Raw genomic sequence first — 15,498 nt, 5'->3', positions numbered from 1 at the left:
TTTTGATAAGGTTGCAGAGATGTCCCGAAGTTTGTCCAAATCTTCCGGATATTTTTCTGGGAAGGAAACATAAATTTGGGGTGATCGGAAAATTTGGCCACCCTCTGGTGTGAAATCAAAGATAGGGATTACTAAAACGGGAAAAATTCTGCTAAAATTATAGAGTAAAGAGTTGCGATCCCACGCAGCCAAGTCGGGCGCACGTGCTTACCCAATATGCAATCACTGTGGTCGAAACGTGGGTGTCTCGAACCGCAGCTAAACGCGTTAACAGCGAGATCGCTTTCAACAGCTGAGCCCCTTTAACTTACTCTTTGTCCCTTACATTCACTTTTATCTGCTGTAAATTTTAGGTCCGTATTTTTCTTCCTTGTTTTGTCGATTTTGTCCACTTTATCCGCCAAATTTAGCCTGTTTTACAGAGAAAAAAGTTGCGAAAAAGTTTGTGTGCTTTACGAAAAGTTCTGCCAACAAGTTTTGAGTTTTAATGCGGTATGAAAAAAATGAAGTAGCAGACGACGATTTTTGGCTCGATTGAATCCGACTGATTTTTTCTATAATTAAGGGGTCCAAATAAAACTAAAGAAGCATTTTATTTTTGAAAATCTCCATGTGCGGCAGGTGCCGACCGCCTAGCTTGTACAATATCAGTTTTAATGCGAACTTACTGAGGTCGGGCCTACTTTGTATGGTAGCCACCTACGCAAAAATGAGTTGGAGTTTGTGAAACCTTTTTGCATGTAATGATTAGGCATGAAAAAAGTAATTATCAAAAATCTGTGGTTTGTGCCCGGCTGTATTGCAACACCGCTGTGGACAGTTGACGGCGAAACGTCGCGCATCGCGTAGACTAACAAATCCACGACAGATGCTTGGGATAAGTTGCCAGCTATTGCATAGATGTACACACTGAGCCCTAGACCTGAACTGCTTATCCCCTTGAGAAATACAATCTATATTAAAGGAAAGTTTTCTCAATTCTGTTTTTGATTTCTTTGTTCCTTTCGTTTTAAAAACCATTGGTGATTTAATGACATGGCGTTTTAGTTGTTTAGATTTCTTGTAATCCTAAAGTTGCAGATATTGAAGTTCTTTCCAAAAGACTGTCGTCTTCCTGATCAGGACGAGGAACTGGCAGATGTGGGTGTCGATTCTTCCCCATACCTATTACCAAAATAGCATCTTTGAGTCATACTAGGGGAAATGACTTGTCTTATTGTGCTGAATGGCCTGGTATTGTACGGGACAAAGTAGTAATGCGAGCAATTAATATAAGCAATGCTTTTCATGCAGAATATAGTGTATATCGAGCGATTTGTCCTCCTATTGGTTAAGCACACACCAGCTCCGCTCGGACACCCATTCATCGCCACGACATCTCGAAACCCAACCGTCTCCCTCCCCTCGCCTCGCCTCGCCTCGCCTCGCTTCGCTTCATTTCACAAAGACATATCCTCGAAAACTGCAGCCTTGGTCACCACTCGTTATTAACATTTTCTTTTAATTTTATCGCAGCCCCCACTTTGCGACCGAGAACAAAGCCCTACTATAAATATACAATTGGAGGCAAGTGTATTCCCTCTTGGAAAGACAATGAAACAAAAGTCGTGGTTCTTGAATTTATAACACTAACAATTTCATATTCTATGGTAAAGGCATTCTCCAATCTATGTAACACGAAAGATTAGTTGCATGTATACACAAAAGCTTCGTCTAATGAGTCTATCAGGGCTGGATTCCTTAATATTATTATTTCTCGCTGTCTCTATCTCCTTTATGTAGCCTTTGTATTCCGTTATCTCGCTTTTCATAGCTGGGCATTATCGGAGTGTCACTCGGAACCGCTTCCCCAACATCTCTGTTTCAGTTGAAAAGGACAACTTAAATTAGCAGGCTACCGTATATTAATATCATCGATGTTCATTTATTGACTTGAAACTTCGTCTTTTTACCCAATCAAAGATACATCTTACCAAATTCGACCTAACATTCCATCTCTTTATTGTATTCACCAAGATATTATTCTGATTCTTCCGATGTTTTTGCTTCAATTTAACCTGTTACCATGGACATAAATATTTCATCTTTCAGGTTTTCTGTATTCTTCGAGATGTTAAGAATCGTACCAATTTTGTTTTCAAAATAAATAACGGCAGTTTTGGCCAACTTGCGCAAAAATACATGACATATTGCGATTTCTTCGAGAAGCCTAGCTGGAAAACGCCAGGGATACAAAAATCACCAGAAATTCACATATTTATAGCGAATGTGTTTAAGATTGTGAACACAATGGGCTTGTTGCGCGGAAGAAAAGCGCAGATATAATATTAAAATGAAACGCCGGTTTATGCTAATACGACACACTGCTTGGCTGTCCATCATGGTTTTCAAAGTGCGATGCTAAAATCATGTTTATTATCGTCATTTTCTCGATTGTAATATTTGGTATAGAGTTGAGCCTATGTTTAATATCCACAGCTGTACTCTAATAAATCAACCGACAGCAAGTGTGGAGACGTTAACAAAACCAACAATCAGTGGAAATGTAACAGGTCGCCAGACGACAGCAGTTGCAACTAAGGCTGCCACTTTTTAGAAACCATCGCGCCAAAAATGACACCATACAACAGTTATTGGTCAGGTGTTTTTCTTGTCCTCCAGTCTTTCTGATAACAAATGCCCACTTTTTCATCAATTTTAAGTCTCAGTGGATATCGTGAAATGGAAAAGAGATCCGTGAAAAAATTGGAGTTCATTTTCACGTTGAGTTCTAAATAACGGTCTTCCGTCCGAACTTGTCCGATATTGGCGGCATGGTAACGACCAATCATAAGGGGTCTGATAACGTCGTTGATATTTGGTAATTAGACCATTGAAAGCAGACCAATAATGCGATGGATCAGGAATAAATGAATCCTCGTCGAAAACATTTTGTTGGGGAAATTTGACTGAAATTTACATCTCTTATTTCGATTTCCTTTGTGTGATTTCTTTTCTTTTTGTCGCACGGCAGTCAAAACTTGCCAGCGTTCGGCAACTTGTCGTCACAATTAGCAGCCTTGCCCCGCCACAAATGATCGACGGAACGACACCAGGCCGACAGAAACGCAATGCGTACATGACACAACAATCATACAAAACTCGTCCGCTTTGAACAATTACTCTTGGCGCTGCAAAACATGCGACACGGAAAATCATTTTGGTCTCCGGTACTACAGTGCTTTCAGCTTGTGCGCAATGGTCTCGATGGATATGGACCAGTGCTTTTATCGGGGAATGTCCGCAGGCAACGAAAGGCGGACCTCTCCATAGCGTAAAGCCACCGTTCTACTATGGATTCAATCCCAGACCCCCACCTACAAAATCACTGTCTAATTTTACACAATGCGTCGCTAATATACATATTTGTATTAGCTGTTATCATCGGAACTCATTGGAAAACATTGGTATCAAGTGAAACACAGCTCCTTGTCCGACAAAATGGACAATTATTTTAAATATAATCTCAAGTTGACAATTTACAGCCAGAATTAATGAAAAGATGAATTTAGCTGACTGGGTTGATAAGCCAAGTGTACGGGTCTGTCAAACCAATTACATTGTACACGCTACATGTGAACATGGAGAAATCGGTATAATACACAGGACCATGGTGACGTGGCCAATACAGACAAAACTCCCGACAAAGTTGTAAACTTGGTTTGACATATGCACTCAGACAGGCTTCCCAGAAACCCCGATAATACAGACGAGAAATATTGATAATGTTACGATGATAATTGGAGAGGGTATTCTCCAAGGCACGGGGGTACAAAGTTTCTCAGGGATAAAGAGTCCCCCCGAGAGAGGGATTTCTGTTATATGTACTCGTGGGGAGTCAATAGTAAAACATATACTTCATTTCTATATTATAAGTGTAAGCTCCCATCAAAGCACGGCATTACTCACAAACAATCATTCATCCGTTCATAAAGTTCGATCGACGGTGGCTAATACAGTTTTGCTTGGTTTTGCCTCTAACACAAGCTTGTTCTATCATTTCCAACTCATAATCACTCTCACCTCATCTTCTTCCTCCTCTTTAGAGAGAGAGGGGGTGGATCAGAGACGGAGAGAGACAAAGACAGAAAGAGAGAGGGAAGACAGGAGAAAAAGAGGAAGACAGGCTCACAGATTGACTGACACAGAGAGAGAGAGAGAGAGAGAGAGAGAGAGAGAGAGAGAGAGAGAGAGAGAGAGAGAGAGAGAGAGAGAGAGAGAGAGAGAGAGAGAGAGATTATCGAAATAGTGGATAGCTCTGTAGTGACGTTGGTTCATGGTTTCTTGCTCATAATATCGAAAACGACATCTTTCCAGAGAAGCGTCGTTGGTCATTCATCTGATGTTGAGGGGGTACAAAGGAGTTGGTATGAGAGGGTACGAGAACCTTATTGAAGATATTGGGTAACTGATCTTCAGAGAGCGGCTCCTTTAGGGAAGGCTTTCAATTATGTTGTTTCTAGAACTACCGAGGACTTCGTGGTTGGCGATTAGAAAATGACAGGAAGGCCAATTTAACTCATTAAGCTTCTAATCGAAACGCAACACAGTTATCTAGCTATGAAATCGATCCCTTCTCGTTCCTTAAGGGAACGACTTCAGTGTTTAGATGCCCGTCCATGGTCCCGGAAAGTGGCTAACGGATACTACAGGCCGAGACATATACGATCCCTGGACGGATTCACCGGTCTCAGCACCGAAATAAAAACCCAGGGTCTGTAGATGGGACATTGGTAACACGTGTTTGGTTGGCTGTAATTGCTTCACTGTCATCACACCCACGCTGCATATGGCAAATGGATAATTTTGACAAAACGTAGATAGGCTGCACAATTGAATAATTCTCGGGGAATGAAACACAACAGCGTGAAAGCGATAGAACACTTTAATATTCCAAGTGGGGGCTTCGTTTCCTTTGATTTATAGTGATATTTTTTTTGAAAGTGTAATGGCGGGGCCGCACTCTTTTATGCTCGGTCAGTCAGTCACTGAACGTGGTTCTTCGTCCGGTCATTGGACAGGCTCTGAACGCGAACTGCAGTCATTACATTATACAGAACTGACCTGCTAGTTTCGACGCCAAAACCTGTACAACCTTGAGTCATTATCAACTATTAGGATTGACAGACGTTACAGAGACGAGCTCGTGGTACCCTGCATAAAGATGACACCCACGTATCACATAGCCACTCTCGTCTGCCATTTATTTCGTTGTCTCGCAACACACTATTAAGTCAGAAAACAGCGACTCGTTTTCACGGACACACTGATTCGTCCCGTTTCCGAAAATAGCTACGGATATTTTCGATGCCATTTGAGGCATGTTTGATGTGTGAATCTCTAAAATTCGTTTCGAAAAAAACGCGATGCTAAGATCAGAGGTAGTTTTCAATTACTGCAGTGAAAGGAAGACACAATTTAATTTCCATTCTTTTAAAATATTCATCATCTTTCCACTCCTTTCATTTTAATCACCTGATTCAACAATTTTGTTAATTTTTAATGACCCATCTTTGAATCAAGATGACTACACATTTACCAAATGCCGTTCAATGGCCCTTTCCGTCTTGTGAGGACAAAATTACAGCTTTATGAGTGGTGTTCGACTCTCCTCAACGATTCAAGAGCTGGGTTTGGGGACAAACTCTTCAATTTCCTCTTTTTAAATCTTTACAGGCTCTTATTTTCACCAATAATCAGGAAATTGATGAAATATTGAGTGACGTTTTATGCTGGGGTTTGCAATACGAGAGTTTTACTGGATTGGGTGTCAATGCTGAAAAACCAGGTCACCCATCTAGTGTGCCTTACAGAACAATTCAAACCAGCGTCCATTGTCGCTATGACGTGTATCTGCCACCTTGTGTCATAGCTTGCTCTACCGATGTCAATGAGCGAACTGAAAAACGTTGACACATGTCAAAAATGGAGAATAGTGCGGGGGCATGTATGACCTTTGACTCGTATTGAGAGAAATAGAAAAAATACACCGATTTTGTGATTTTTATATAACGCATTGACGCCACTTTAACTCGTGCCTGTTGTTTTCTTATCTGAATATCACAAATCTGTCAGTTTAAGGTTTATATAGGTCTCTTGTGACGAATCAAGCTCGGACACATTTTTATTCGAAATACAACTTAAAAGCCAGCAATTGGTGTGTACTTCTTGTTACACAATTTATCACATGGAACAGGTTTCCACTTTCACGTCATGACTGTTCAATCTATTTGCCCAATCGTTATTATTGAATACTTTAATTTAAGCCCATCACTAACATCTGTTAGTGCGATATCTTGACAAGGTGTAATTCTATGTGTTTTTTTTCCACCAGGCTTTATAATAATCAAACTCTAAACCTATGTCTTACGTCTGCCTTTACTTTTCACCTCGACACATGCAATGACGCTTTCAGTCTCGATAAAAATCAAGATTATACTCCCCATCTCTTTCTGAGTTTCTTCCCATAAAAATATTAGAATCTAAGTACTGTACCCGTACAGTATTTCAACGGGAAAAGAGCGGGCAAAGCCCGATGAACCGATGCTTACTTTTTACGGTCTTTGTGCGTGTTATACTCGTCTCAAAAAATAGAAACTGTGACATCATGACTGACAGTTTGGTGTCACAGACATCCTAAAATTTTGATTGCAGATCAAAACGAGGCTTGTGCATTTCAGAGGTCAATTATCTCACCTTTCTCTAGCTTTACTGCAGGCTTGGATCGTTGCAAAGTGGCCGAGTAACTACCTTTTTTCTCAGTAACATTAAACTGTGTCAGTGTCGGGGATAGAAGACTCTCCGCTGCATCTGCAATAGTGTTTGTGCGAAACGCGATGTCGCCCGGAGTTGTCTAGTATTGGCGTACGTCTCAGGCAGCTTTCTCATTCTTTGTTGAATTCAGTGACTCTCTGTCACAAAAAGAGGTGTTTCGTTATCCTAACCGAGTATTTGAGAGCTATCCACACGTCAAAATGACTTCCGATTCTTGGAACTGCGATAATGAGCCGAGGATGGGTGAATATCTGGCGGAAAGAACAGCTAACAGACAAGTCATTTCATGTAATGACAATAAAGACAAAATTATCAACCGTTCGTGTGCTTCCCATGATATTCAAGTTTGTCATATTTGACCTGTCGAATTCCGATTTCTCCTAATATTGTCCGCGACAAGAAATCGTTATTTGTTCAGTTTTGAGATATTGTAATTAAGCTAGGTCAGAATAGAATTTCATTCTTTACCATGTTGGCTGGTACAATTTGCAGTCTTTTCCGCGCCAACAAATCATAGTACCCGTCACTATATACGTTATTGCTTCTGGTGAATTTGTTTGCTGGTTAAAATTTCCTCATCTGAAGTCGTAAACGAGCCTTGAGGTGCTCATCGCAAAAACCCATCACCTCATCTTCATTAATAATTCTATTTTCTTGTGCATCGGATAGCACCGCACCTTAACTAGCTGCCCCAAGACAGGCACAAATCAAACGTAGTGCTTCTAATTTTATCTGCTTTCGGAGAAATCTAAATCAGAGCTTTCTAAAAAAAGAAACCGCAAAAAATGTTTTGGTGATTTAATGACCGAAGTGTACTCCCACGCGCAAGTCTTGGTGGCTGGCGAGAGTTGATCAACCCGCTACGGAGAACCCCCCTATCTTCTGGCGTTGCCAGCTTGTATCAACATCATATAAATCACTAAGTTCGAAACAAAACTTGCCCGACTGGATGTACAATATACTAGCGTCAGAGTTCATTACATATGTTTGCATAAAGGATCGCTGTACGATACATCGAAAGGGGAGGGAGGCAAGCCTTGCCCACGGCTGTCTTTTCGATTTTGCCACGCATATACTTGGCCAAGCGTTCGGCGGACGCCTGCAAGCCTTGTATCCCCATACCCTTCTCAAATGTGTTACCATTTTCAGCAGTGCGGAGAAATTTCAGAAAAAAAGCCAACGACACTTCAATTTTCTTTACGGGCGTCGAAAAATGATAACAGTGGTGATGCGACTTGCCGTTTGAAATATTCAACACGGAAGGTTGTTGTGGATGCTTACCTACAAACTCTTGTTGTTAATAGCTTTCCAATTCCATTTGTTAACGCTTTCCTTGGCTGTCGGTCGGCTTTCCCTCCATATAAACGATTTATATTCTGCCAGCGTATGCATGTGGACTTCAATTTCAATCTCATTGGCATAATGTCGAGTCGCATGTCAGTATAACATTAGGGACCACCTCGACCTATTGGTTAAAAGGGCCATTGGGAGGTTAATAGGTCGAAACAACCAATGCGAACACAGGAACAGATTCTATTCAAGGGCATCCTATTCTGTATATTAAAACGTCTATTTTGTCACATACACCCACGCCGCGTTTCCTAGCATTATTTTTTTCTCCAAATCTGTCCTATTTCTAAAAAGAACAAAGCCATTTCCCCGTCAGTATAAATGTGGAATACGTTGCGAACTCTCCAGCAATACGTAGTCGCGTTAGATAAATTGTAGTGCGGGTATTTCGAGGTGTAGGCCGTCAGGTAAGTGGAAGTTTCGCCAATAACTAATCAATTTGCCAGTAACCCTGGAGACCCGACAGCGTATTTCGCAAAGATTATTTTCATTTCGAACCGCGAGGAATCTCTCACTTGTGGGCACACACCTTCTGACACGCTCAAAACTTTTGAGTGATAGAATTCATCCCCCCTTACATCAAATATGGCATACTTTATAGCCCGGGCACAGGTGATCATTTTGGTCCGACCATAATTTATGGATCGCGTTCGTAAACTAACAGTTCTGTGACGTATCAACACCTCGGTAGCTTAGGCACGACAGTTTGTGTCATTCGCGGCCAATTAGCGAGAATTCGCACTGACTGTTTTAATTGAGAATGATGGACGTGCAGAAGAGTAGCAAGCATCTGAGAGATAGTTTAATTGTTAGCCTCCTATCTCACTATTTTAGCCTGGAGTTAAAGGCATCGTTGAGAAACCCACTACATTCATCAAACCTTCATTGGTTTCAACCAGGCAATTCGGAGGTCACGTGACGTGACATGGACGCGTTCACCTTGAACCGCGTGAGTTGATGGTTGCAGCCGACACCGTACACGGCCCTTAGATCGCGTTGCACTGTTTCACTTCAAAGAACCTTTCAAAACTAACATCGTTTTTGGACCTGACAAGCTGATCAAGTTCTTGTAATATACAATAATGAAACGAAAATCTAGAAATTGAAGAAAACATACGGTTTCTCTGCATCGGCTTTTCACTGCACTGAGAAAGTATATTTCTGAAATCGACATTTGTGATACAGGATTTCTTCCATGTGAAAAACTATATTTCTCTGTGGTATTGCAACTAGATTCGTACGTTTAACATTCAGAATAGATTCTTTGTCTTCAAGTCCCCCCCCCCCCCCCGTTTATATTAATATTCTATATTTAAACTCTAGTTAAATCTTACTGAATCTAAGGATGTTACCATTCGGGTTTCTCTCATTGTAAATACACACCACGACCGCGTAGGGTCCCTTTTCAGCTTAATATCTGCAGCACAGATGTGTTTTATCGACGACTAGAAGGTCTTGATTGTTAGACTATCCGATATAATCCGGAAAAGAAAGAATTATATGATTATTTTATGCAAGTGTAGCAGTCCCCGCAGTAAAATGTGTGCCTTCACCCTCCCCATCGAGGGAGTGTTTTATCTTTCTGCAAATACATCCCCGCGAATATGTCAAAAGACACTTTGCCAGCCTCGTTGGCAGGTTTGCACGGTTTTACAGACTTCGCTTTGAGCAATGTTAGAATTGGCACATCAAACAAAGAGATTATCTAGTTTCTGAATTTCAGCGGTAAGATTCGCATCTTTCACGGACCACGTGACCTTGTTGAGATGGAGTCTGTTGATGCAAAGATTTAGTGTGTTTCCATGGGGATCCGCGCGTCTACAGGGATTCAGTGTTTCTTTAGCTTTCTAACACACCTCTCCGAATGATCTATATCTATAACAAATGCAGTCAAGGTTACACGAAAATGAAAGCAGCTAAGTCTTTGCTATAGGATTTCCCCGTAAAACAGGGACTCTACGTGACTAACTGCGTGCATCGCCTACTGGGATTTTACGAATTGTAATTTTATTTGCGAAATGGTGAACGACATTTGGGAAAGGACTCGGGTAAAAGACGTTTGTTGGCTGTGAACCTTGCGATCTGAACCCTTTATGTTTGACTTTGTTAACGTTCGAAACAAGAAATCGAAATTTAGGTATAAATTATGGATGAATCGAACCAGGGTGTAATTTCATAATTATATTTTGACCCCACTGGCGTAAAAGGACTTTCATAACCCTGGTTTAACGACGACTCTTGCCCAACAAACAGGCATCTCATAAATTAACCTCCTTCTTCATAAATTTTCGACGAGGAAACGAGTGGAAAACTCAGGATTCTGCTGATGTGGTTTCCTTGGATAACGATCGACCGGATTATAATTCATATATCCTTTCGTCATGTCATTTTTAAACACTGGCGATTTTAGTGTCAAACGTTGCGTCTAACGACCGGAGAAAACGACGTAGACTTAATATTGATGAAAGACAAAGTGCATATAGCAGATTTATTTACGCAAATTACTAAATATATTGTGATACTCTTGACGAATATCTTTGATGAGAAATTTGAACATAAATATTGGTAAACTTCAATCACCTGTGTATGACGAGTTCCGTTTGGTAAATTATATTTTTCTCCAAGCTATCTTGGTTTTCTTTACATTCGCTTTCATACATGGTAAATTATTGAAAATGTGACGGTTTTGCAGATGCTAAAAATGGGTGACTCAATTTATGGTTCGGGATAGCCTTGGGGTATGAGGTCGATGACAACGGACGGGGGAATTCAAGACCTTTACGCTCGGGGCTTCACATTTTGATTAACAAAATTCCCCCCGATTCCAAACAATGTCTAATTTTCAATCGGTCATCACCAAATTTGCATTAGATATCGTCAAATTTCAAGCGATCAAACAACAGTCGGTCAGTAAACACTCTCAAATTGCTTCCAGTTTGCCTTCAGTGTCGTACTGCCGGTCAAAAGGTACCAAAATCGAAAGTTTTATTGTCGAAATTTTGACATTTTAGCGTTTTTTTCTCCTTTCTAGCAGAAAGCGCTACTTTCGCGTGACAACATCTCTGAAATTTGAATTTGCTCCGTGAGAATTATAATGTTAGCACACGTACAAGGTAATTAATATGACTTCAAACTACATTCAAGGGAATATAGAATATTTAGACTTTGGACTTATATGACTGACTCGGGCAAGCTGACAAAGCTTTTTGTGTCTTCAGATACAGCCAAATAACTGAGCTTGAATCGATAAAATTTTCGAGCGTAGAAATGGACAAAACGAGGAAAAATAAGATGATTTGTGGAATTTATAATAGAATAATCGTTGTGAAACCGTCAGGAATAAGTGACTTCGCGTAGCTGTCTTGTGATAATGACCATCAAAGCAGCGTGTTTCAAAAAAGCAAGTAGCTAGATTTATTCTAACAACATTCTCCTCCGTTATAATGAAGCTGTATGCTCTGCATCGTCAACTTGGCTGCTCCAGAAAACGAAACAATAGTATAGGATATAACCATTGTATAAATTTTTGTAAATGGCGGGAAAAGGAACGTTTGATTGGTATCAAAACTGTTCCGATTGACTGCTAGATTATCGAACGAGGCACAGAATGTGGATCCGATAGTTCCATTTATATCAAAATCAACAATACCTAAATAAAGATATTTTTGCGATAAAAGCCTACCCCTTTTCTCTGATCTATACAGGAGAATAGCGACTTATCATGACGATCGTGTTACCGTAGAATGCCTTCCAATTGCTCATATTGTTCTGCGAGATGCATTTTTTGTGTTGAAACCGGCAGACATTTGAACGTCCATCAACAAATTAACTGGGAATAGTTGCTTTTTGTGAGTGTCAAAGAACGTTCTGGAGTCGCATCAAGGAAGTCGTTAGGTTTGGTGTCTGTGTTGGGTCCTGCAACTCAATCGATGATTCTACATCAGAAATGCTTGTTATAACTAATTACAATCTCGTTTGTCGAATTGAAAGAATACTGTCCCTATACGTCATATGACACAGGGATACCCCGTTGAGCTTTTATTAGCGACGATCTCGCCAAACACAATGAAGATTTTCTGCATAAAGGTGTCAACTTTGATTAAATTTGCAATTTTATCGAACAGTTTGAACGAAATGGGTGCGATGAAAATCGTCGGAAATTATTTGTGCCCGTTCTGAACTGCGGATATGAATCGACAGACAGACAATCGCGCTATTATAGTGTCACTGTTCCACACACTAAAAGTATATCAAAGCCTAGCGAATTTTCTCTACTATTTGGCGTTTTCCTGCAATTATTTGAAAGTCATTGTAGCTGTCACGGAATTGATGAAGTTTACACTCTTTTGACCTGGCATTTTCCCTGAGATCAAACGGGAAAGATGAACAACCTAGCAAATCTCAACATGATAATGCATTGTACAAATTGTCCGCAGACGACACTGTCGAACTGGCGCGATAAAACACCTACGCAAGGCCCGCCAAATCGAGACAAAGACAATGACCATGCATGCAATGGGATATTCAAACGTTGAACCGTTCAGTAAAGCTAGATTTTAGTACCATGAATAAAGTCCCGACTACTATGAAAAAGGGATTGTATTTGTAAATCGAACGGCATCTGTAGACGATACGAACTTGAGAAAATCGAGCAAGATATATAATTTTTACCCCAAGGTCGACTGATATAAAAATTAGCAGTATTTATTCCTTGTTCTTTGACTTGGAAAGTCTGATTGTTAATTTTACAAACGACAGACGCCGGGTCGACAAATTAATTAATTTTCAACATTACTACACATCGAAGGCAAAGGCAAAGATTCAAAGCACTTATACCATGCCATTTCCCGTGGTTATAAGCGCCATAACTACGATGTGATACGAGAGGAAAACGCGCTAAAATAAGGGTTGAAACCTTGACGTTTGTCTCAGCGAGGGGGCGAAAATTCAGTTTTGTTACGAAATGCAGGATGTTCGCATCGACGGGTGTGGGTAGGAAATCAGCTTCAGCTGCAGAAAATGTCGAATTTTTGGAGAAGAAATGGTTGCCATAGTGCAAGCCACTTTGCAATCCGACTGATAACAAACCATGACTTGGCCTTGATGTTTTATTAAAGTTTCTTGCATTCTTGCCCCATGACGATTTTAAAATCGTCTGTTTGTACTGAGAAATGGCAAATTTCTTTGATTGACGTTACAAAAAAAGGTGCGAATGTTTAGCAAAATATCTGATTTGCGACTGATATTTGTCATTCCGATAGTCGTCATCTCAAAAGAGAAAAAAAAAAGACCACTCCGTTACGGGATCTAGTAGATATCATGATTCTAATTGACGTTCAACAAACGCAACCTAGCCTCGCATCAAACACGCTGATAAAGGCTTTACAGCCGCATCTTTGAAATGCCAAGGTACAATACTTTTTAATTGTTATCTTTAATTTGGTCAAGGTCTTTTAAAGTCAGTTCCAGCCTATCAGTACTAAAGAAACTTCACGCGACGTTAAAATAGCGATTACACACCGCGCAATGTCTGTCGGTGGGAAGTGTCCGTTAAGGTTTACCTTCCAGTTTAAAATCTACGATGAACGCATTTTCTGAAATATGATATTCAGAGTCTGAGCGTAAGCTCAACTATGATCCGGATACATCGCTTTTTAAATTATTTATTTTTGTGTTATTCTGTCTTTTTCTGAACGCATTTATTTTTTCCGCTGGCAGCGTTTGCCCTGCCAAAGCCTCGACATACGTCAATCCATTCGCCGAATTTTGAAAAAAGCTAACCCAGGTCGTGGGAAATCCATATCTGTGATAGCGACAAGGATTTTATACAAGGCTAACGTTTACGTAGATCTTGGCAATAACTGCCGTGTTGACATTGTGTCGTTCGTGTAATATGAAAGTTTCAATTCTCCAATTTTCTCCGCAATATGATTGTTTACAAATCCCTTTTCCAGATGAGAGAACCGATGTTGTGTAGGTAGATATGTAATACGGACATATTGTCGGGAATCGAAACGAAACTGGCGTTAGTTTAGTTATCATGCTCCGCAGAACTGCCCCGAAACTTTTGAACTTTTCCGTCTAATTACGTGTTTACAAGGTCACGTACCATATTTTTATTACATTTTTGATATTTTGGATGGCACAGCAATCAAATCGTTAGGCTGTACATTCAGAAGATGGACTTCCTATCAATATTTTGAGACATGAACTCTTTCATCAGTAATTGGGTATCTTCATCGCATTTCTTGTTACCATATCTCAGGAAGGGCCAAGCCTTGACCAAATTTTTCGTGTTCTGTGTGTATCTTTCCATAAAATGCCCAGTATTATAACTGGAGTTTCTTGGCTCAACATATATACATGTGCCATGACCTGCGAGTCGTCCATAATTTGGATTGCTATTGTTCAACACGGATTCACATACGTACTGTACGACATACTAACACACATCGCAACAAAGTCATCCGCATTGCAATAAACTGATTTACACTGCGACAAAAGTATTAACATTTAAGAAGTATAAACACGACAAAAAGTTGTATATGTCAAAAAAAAAAAAACTGCTACACACAGCAAAAGGTTGACGTACATTGCAATTTGCAAACACATATCACGAAATAATGATGGACACTATAACATAGCGACACAGATAGCCCATTCAATAAATTAATGAATAGCTTAGATAATTAATTAAGCAAATATGAATATAGCAAAACCGTTCAATATCAGTCGTAGCGAAAGATTACACGTTCCCTAATTGAACGATATCGTGCGATCGACTGATATTTCTACATAAATGATTTTTGATTTATTTTTCCTGGTATGTATTATCAGCGTTACAATTATCACCAAGTCCGATTTTATGAATCGATAAGGCGAATGTAATGTTTCATGAAAAATAGAAAAGGGTGCTTGGAAGGTAGGGCAAAGAAAATCGACGCTACGGTACCAAAACTATGTAGATTAAATTGTTATATTTGTTTGTCTATTGCAAGACAATGACCGATGTTTGAAACTATGCGAACAGCTTACATCGCAATCTCGCCGCTTACTAGAGGTTTCTCATACCGAAAGACGGTTCCGTATATTCGAACAAGTTCAATTAATAACGTTCCGTGCAAACACCATTAAAATCACGGACAAGTTGCCAAGAAACGCTTTGTGGTTTGCAGAATTGTAATTCAGACGTGGCTGAGTTGAAGTGAACAATGGCTGGGCGATACTAGCGGGCTAACACGTGCAAGTAGTTGCCGTGTGGGCGGATGTCTGGCAAAGTGCCAACCAGAAGATGAAACGGAACAAAAAAGTTCATTTTCTAATTTCAAATCCTGA

At 40.1% G+C, this 15,498-nt stretch overlaps 1 protein-coding gene across 1 annotated transcript in view; it reads right to left on the bottom strand.

Moving 5' to 3' along the window:
* LOC139142777 (protein lin-28 homolog) overlaps nucleotides 1-8,189 on the bottom strand; it is a 63,302-nt gene extending 55,113 nt beyond the window's left edge. The window contains exon 1 of the mRNA XM_070712900.1: nucleotides 8,095-8,189. The gene's annotated coding sequence lies outside the window, so the exon portion shown is untranslated. The remainder of the gene's footprint in view (nucleotides 1-8,094) is intronic.
* Between the last annotated feature and the right edge of the window lie 7,309 nt (nucleotides 8,190-15,498).

The sequence above is a fragment of the Ptychodera flava genome, chromosome 10, assembly GCF_041260155.1.
Source record: "Ptychodera flava strain L36383 chromosome 10, AS_Pfla_20210202, whole genome shotgun sequence".
Lineage (NCBI taxonomy): Eukaryota > Metazoa > Hemichordata > Enteropneusta > Ptychoderidae > Ptychodera > Ptychodera flava.
Note: the sequence above shows the minus strand (reverse complement) of the source record. Positions and strands in the feature narration are given on the sequence as shown.